The sequence below is a fragment of the Solea senegalensis genome, linkage group LG1, assembly GCF_019176455.1.
Source record: "Solea senegalensis isolate Sse05_10M linkage group LG1, IFAPA_SoseM_1, whole genome shotgun sequence".
NCBI lineage: Eukaryota > Metazoa > Chordata > Actinopteri > Pleuronectiformes > Soleidae > Solea > Solea senegalensis.
In genome coordinates, this window is record NC_058021.1 from 24625957 (window position 1) to 24633008 (window position 7052).

General features: G+C 42.1%; 1 long non-coding RNA gene across 1 annotated transcript in view; it reads left to right on the plus strand.

Annotated features, from left to right (window-relative positions):
• Nucleotides 1–6136, plus strand: part of LOC122766770 — a 29206-nt gene extending 23070 nt beyond the window's left edge. The window contains exon 3 of the long non-coding RNA XR_006360107.1: nt 5451–6136. This is a non-coding gene — a long non-coding RNA (uncharacterized LOC122766770). The remainder of the gene's footprint in view (nt 1–5450) is intronic.
• The last annotated feature ends 916 nt before the right edge of the window (nt 6137–7052 follow it).

Sequence of the window (7052 nt, forward strand, 5' to 3'; positions counted from 1 at the left end):
ATCCTCCATGCTCCAGTCTGGTGCCACCCCTCACGTGGGTCTCCAGCTGTTTTGAATGCATCTGACCAAGATAATGTCCTGTTGTATTGGCTGTGTGTAAACAGGACGTTGTCCAGAGTTTGTGTCTGAAAAAGCCTCACGTATCATGTGCATCAAGGGATAAAAAGAAACGACTGAAAAGCTTTATTTGACATTTAGGAAATGAAGAGTAAGCACGGTGTCAAATCCATCTAATATCACAAATACTTAAATGGGCTAGCGTCACCACAACCACATGTGGAAACTGAATCAGACTAAGTCTGCCATTTATCCATTGTTGTGTTTTACTATTTGGTTACTGTTATGTCTTCAGAATGAGCCTCCTGCAGTCCGGAGAGTAACTGAGTTGTGTTATGTTGTAAGAGAGTGTTTTGAAGTGCTTGAGGTGATGTCATTGATTTAAAAAAGCGTCTGCCTCTGTGTCACACTGTTTCTTTCTCTCTACCTGACACTTCTCACCACAAACCTTCACCATCATGGGGTGTGAAATTGGGATTGGTGTGAAATGTATTTTTTGAGTGGAAACCTATGACATGTTTGTGAGTGTGTGTGTGACTGAGTGGAGTTCCCCATGCGACTCCATAGTCCAGACTTACTGTCATCACCCAGCCATAAAGCAAAGGCCTATTTTCCCCATGTGACCCACACAGACCCTGGAGAGATGATTAACTCAGGTCACCATTTATTCAGATCAACACACGTCTCGAGATTTTAGGATCTTACCAGTTGGTGTGGAGGTCATTTAAATGTGTTGCTTATTTAATTACCTTAATCTGATAGTCAGTGCACTTCTTGTCATCATTTGTTTGTGCCTTTCATAAAATACAGGACAGTAACAGTAATAGTATAGTAATAATTTGCAATTGCAAAGTAAATCCATGGTAATACTGTGTATTATTATCATATTATATATAGTTAGTGGGGGTTTTTACGAAAGAAAACAAATAAAAGCTTTTTTTTTGGCTGAGAAATAATGATCATTCAAACTCTCATGTGGCTTCAGATGTGACCTTATCTTACCGTAAGTACGTTCAGGGCTTTGTAGGGTTTGGTAAGATGTATAGATGTTGCCCATAGGTTAATTCTGTTATTTAATGATTAAATGGTTAAGGAAATGCACACAAGTCTGAACTGTTTATTACAATAATAGCTGCGGTGACAATACAATACAATGACAAGCCTCTTACCGCAAGTCTTAAAGCATTTTTATCCCAGGGGAAGGCAAAAGTTTTGCTCTTTGCGAGGTGAGTAGAGTGCTGCTGGTATAGCTGCATGTGTAGTCTTGCAGGATGACTTCATGCCATCACTGGGTGTTGTCATAATGCCTGGGTACTGGCAAGCCTAGCGGGCTTTTCAGTATTCTCTGTGACTTACTGTAAGGCCTCAAACAGTCAAGAGATCGACACAAGGCCTCCCCTCCCAGGAAGATACCCTTGCTGCAGGGCAGAATTAAACATCATAAATAAACCACTTGGAGGAGCTTCACTTAAGATGTTCTTTTTTTAGCAGTGTTTCAGTCTGGCACAGTTATTATCCCACCCCTGAAGTGAATGTGCGCTGCAACTACTTGTCATTAATCATTTCTGTTTTGTCCTCCAAACAAGTTGGGACACCTCATTGTGCTTGTGTGTGTACTTTAGGTGCTAACAAGAGCAGTTACAGGGAGTTGAGTGACTGCACATCTCCCCAGATGCAGACATGAGCTGTTGCAGAGTTGAATACTTCACACAGGAATCCTTTATTTATTTATTTTTTTTTAATAACAAATTAATCTTTTAATTGACGGCGGTGAACATGTCCTCAAAACCAGGCTGAATGTGCTCTTTTATTAGGTTTCCAGCATTTTAAGTCAAGAATAATATGCACTTACTTTGGTTTGTGGCAGTTTGGTATTGCTGCTGCTGAGGTGAGTCATCGTGTGCTTACTTGTTGAGATCAAAGACGAAAGCTACGAGGTGATGTGAGAGGAAAAGGCAACGAAACAACAGTTTAAGTATGTGTTCTTGTAATGAAGAACGCATGAATCCTTACTTCTGTCACTGACAACGGAAAATCTCGGCGTTCTCGACAGATGTTGAACACGACTGCAAAACAATTGCACTTTCAATTATTATTTTCAAAAGAGCTGATCATCACATCATCTTGTAGTTTCCTTTAGTGTACATTATATGTGTGAATGTCATAAAGTCTATTTTAAATAAAAGCCACGTTGCTTTTGTTAGCTTTGTCAAAGCTACAGAATGATATGATATGATAATGCAGTTGCTCCTGCAAAAGCTTTCCTCGCTGGTGCATCCAAAACAGACCCAATTGCTGACTTGCCCAAAACCATCATTTTCAATGCAAGATGCATCATGATCAAAACTGCATTTTTTTGGTCTTGTTTCCTGCACATGAACACAACACTCTGTGATTTAATTTGCTGGATTGTTCTGCAGTTTATTGCAAGCAATTTACTACACCAATCACTATAACTGACAAAACCAGTAACTTCTATGCACAGAGTGATTACTGTGATCTTTCCCAAGCTCATTTTTAAGTTTCATGCTGTTGATCTTCATTTGCTACAATGTGCTGATATAAAATGTTCTGTAAAGTCCAAATATCTGACTCACAGTAATCACTCTTCTTGAAATGCCGCTGTCGCTTGTGTTTAAACCGCCAGCAACTCTTAGCAGTAACTCTTGTTGGATTAGAAGTGTTTCAGATGAGAGAACTTTCTAATCTTCCATCCCTCCCCTCTGCTCACAGCTCTGCCAAGCAGTCAATAAAGTGGCCCAGCCTATCCTGACTACACCCCCGGGTGAGAGTGATCTACTGTGCAGGCTATAGTAAAAATGTTTTTCTGTCCCTCACACTCTCTACTTTCCTCCCTCGGTGTCCCTCATCTCCTGTTGTCTGTCTGTTATTATCGTTAGCCAGGTACATTTGACTCATACAGGTTGATCATCAAGAGCACTTGGCAGAGGAGTGTGCGTTAAATGTGGTGCTGCTAGTGTGATGCCTTTCTTTTTTATTGTGTGTTTTTGTCACTATTGGATTGGAACAATTAACCAAACGAGACAGCAAGCTCATTCTTGACATCATCAAACTAGGTCTTGATATTGTTTTCAATGAACTGCAAAAGCTGTCGAAATTAGAGTAACACAATGTCGGATTTGCTCATGGGTTCCTACCTGCTACCTGATTGTACCTGCTTCAGAGCCTGTGTTATAGCATTTTATACAAGTATAATTACATTGTTTGATTTTTCAAGATATTAGAAACAAAATCGTGCTTTAGTTTGCCTAGCTTGTGTTTTCAACTGAGCTTGTATAACCTTTTGCTCATTGTACTTGATTTATGAACAAGAACACGGTCTGACACACAGCTCAAATGCTCTAGATATAGATTATAAGAAAACTATTTACACTTACTAGTCCAACAGTAACAGGACCAGGTCGCCCTCAGGCAAGTGTCCCTCCGATAGTGGAGCGAAAGTGTGATAAAATGTAGTTATAAGTTAAGTTATAGTTCTTTTAGTGGCGCAGACCCAAAACCAAAAGTCACATAGTGCCAATGCAGGTGATGCAGACCTGCTCAGGCTTTGACAGGGGTGCCATTCTCCCTGTTGTATGTTCATGCACCATCCAATAAATGTTTGAGACTATATTTGAGTGTTGAAATCCTACATTGTGACACTTTGAATAATGTCTGTTTAAGATAGACATAGATCTTTTTGCCTTGATACATTTTCAAAATTCTTTCTAATTTCAAAATACACTCTGTACTAGAATCTCGTCAGCAGACTGAGCCCTCTTTTCCATTTATCTCCAGCTGTCACAGGATAGGAGCTGGGACCTTCTGCCCTTAGTTGCCCTCAGACAAAAGGGCTTCAGACTGGAATCCAAACACCGAAACCAAGATCACATCACACAATGGGAAAATGCACATGCCTGCAACAACCCTGCCGAGATTTTCTAAATCACTTGCAGAAGTATGAGTGATGATCCACACTCGTAAACTACACTGTTATCAATTTGTGCAGCTGGTTTGGAGCATCTTGACAACACAGGCAGGCGTAAATCACAATGAGAGAGAGAGAGAGCGTGTGTTTTGTGGGATCAGTAAAAGTTTCTTTTGCCAGCATCAGCCTTCATGTGGATTGGCTCTCGTGTTGGTGTACCAGATCTCTAGGGGCAAAACGGCTGTTTGTCAAATGAGAGACTTCCACTGTGGGTTAACTGGAAACATCGGGGCTGGATGGTCAGAGCTACAATAGGCCCAGAGAGGCCGCTTTCTGGGAGACAAAACAAAAACCTGTCCTGGGAGTGAGAGGGTATTTATCGAGGCAGCACAGGAGGAATATGTGCGGGTTTTATAGGGACGTCTGAAGGAGGCGAAGTCGAGAAGAGAAACAAGCTTTCCTCCAATCAGGCTCTTGTACGTCTTCCTTCCCTGACCCCTCCCATGGCCAACAGCCCAGTTTCTGTGATTTTTGAGGCACCAAAATTTCAAGTTCACTTGAAAACACTAGCCGGGGCACTATGAAACGTGTTATTGTCCCTTTTGTGTGTCACTGAATGTCGAAATGTTTGCCTTGGGCCTGAAGGAACAATACAGAGGAATGTGAAGTGAGGCCACACCATTACACACACCACTGTCTGCTGGACAGCCCCAGGCAGTGAACACACAAAGAGTCTGCCAACACCTTGCAAAGAAACTGGTGATGGAGCTCTCGTCTAATTGAAACACAAGAGAACCAGTGAATTTTATTCATCAGTTCGTCCAGAATTTGCATAAGACATTGGAGAAGTGCAGTGCAGGTGTTAACTGCGGACCCTAAATACACTATTATAGGATGTGTGTGATCTCACGGCATGAGGTAATGAGCACGAAAAGGTCAAATAATAATAATAAACAGAGGTTTTTATAGGAACGCTCCAACAAAAACCTCTCCATCTCCTCAAAATCAAATCTGCGGCATACAGGTGGCAAATGTCTTTTTCAGTTTTCTCTAAATTCTGTACGGATATTTTTTTTCTCTTCAGAAGATTAATAACAGCAACATTGACTGAAACTAGTGACAGCCATGACATTTGGTAGATATAAGTTTTCCGTAGTATTAATTGCTGGAAGCTTAATTTTCCATGCAACACCGGTAGGCTCTGGTATGTGCAGCGACCAGGACGCAGCGTAGTTAGTGGGTGCCATTTTGAAGCCTCAACTTTATTGTTTTGGCCGGTGCCGCCTTGGTGTTTTTGAACCATACGAAACTGCTCCAAACTTGCCCTGTAACCTCGGTCACTCTCACGTGATTAATCAGTGCCATTCGATTGTAAACGTACAATTCAACACTCATTATTCATGATTCAACAGCATAAAGCTCAACAGATGTTGAATACAACCACTCTCTCTCTTGTCTCTTTCAGCAGCTACATATCAATATGCCAGGGAGACGGCCAGCTACAAACAGGTGTTTCTCCTCATGCATATGAGATCATGGCTCGCGAGAGAGAGACTTCACTGCGTTGACTCGCAAACTTGGTGTCTCATCATCCTTCATCCCTGGCTTCCTCCATCTGGACTTCTATGTTACCCATCTTCTATCCATTACACTCTCATTTATCAATAATAACACTTAACAATGTTGGTCTTTGTGAAACAATCCAAGCACGACGATCTTCACTGCGCACACACACGAGCACTGACTCAATCACTGTCATCGGATCCATCAACCAAGTTATTTTCATGTTAGTCACAGAGCCTTTATTACCTCCCCTGCCCTCCCTCAACCTCACTGCCTCACTCTGACAAGCTCTGATTGTCCCTTAATATTTGGGTGTCTTTAGGTGACTCCGGCGCTAAATTGTTTACCCTCCGCTACTGAGAGGGGAGCTTTCAGCCACCCAGTCAGGTGCTTATCTGATGTAATGGACCATTGATCACCTTTTACCCTCCAATGAATTAACTCTCTGTTAGTTCAATAGAGAGCCCAGAACTACCCGAATATATTGTTCCTCCAGGTTCACCAAACCTCCACTTACTGGTTGTCTCCCGTTTCAGACAGCATCTGTACATAATGCAAGGAGGATCGGGTTCAGCTGCTAATAAAAAGGGGGGGGGGGATGCTACGTGTGGTTTGAACTGCACTGATGCATGCGCTAGGTTCAGAAGTTTAGCGGTATAAATTGTGCGTCAGCATTTCGACGATCACCCCACCACATTCACACAGACACGGTGATGTCAGTTGGAAACGAACAGAGAGTGTGAAACAATGTTGATTGTTCGTAGATAAACTCCGATTTTTCATAAATCACTCTACGTAAGTAATCCCACCAGCTCATCCCGAGAAGCTATCATAAACCTGATGAATGACTTTTCATCTCGGGGCTGTAAATATTTATCCGTTGCGCAAATCCACATTCCACTATGGGAGAGTAAACATAAACATTGTCTTGTCTTAAGCCGGCATATATGAAATGAAACAATTGAATGCTGACGAAGAATTCAAGTGCTAAGTGCCACCATATGGTCAACGGTGGTTTTCAGCACCATGTTGTTATTTCTGTGATTGGCCCGTTCCTGACAACAGCTTGGCTCCCGTCAACCCGTCATCTCCAAACACACTGCTTATGTTGCTCCCACTCCCACCAACGCAGTCCAGCTAAACACAGGAACTTGTTATTTGTCACGACTGTGTCAGAAATGAGCTGATGTGTTGAGGTTGTGGCAAAACATCTATTGAAGGGTTTGTGAGGGCGGTGGGTGGACGGAGGGCGATCGAGGAGCTCGCACACCCTTACATGATATACACATCTCTGCAACTCAGTTTATGTTTGCGCTAACAACCACGGGCCTTGAGGGGCATTGAGAAGTCATGGAGCAGAGGAGTTTTTCTGAATATTGAGAGTAAATCTTCTTTTTTTTTTTCTTCCCTCTGATGATCCTCAGCGTTTTCATTTCAATAATATGAAAGTCAAATTTGAAACACTGTGACCAATTTATGTAACACAGCTGTGTTGTGTTCAAGC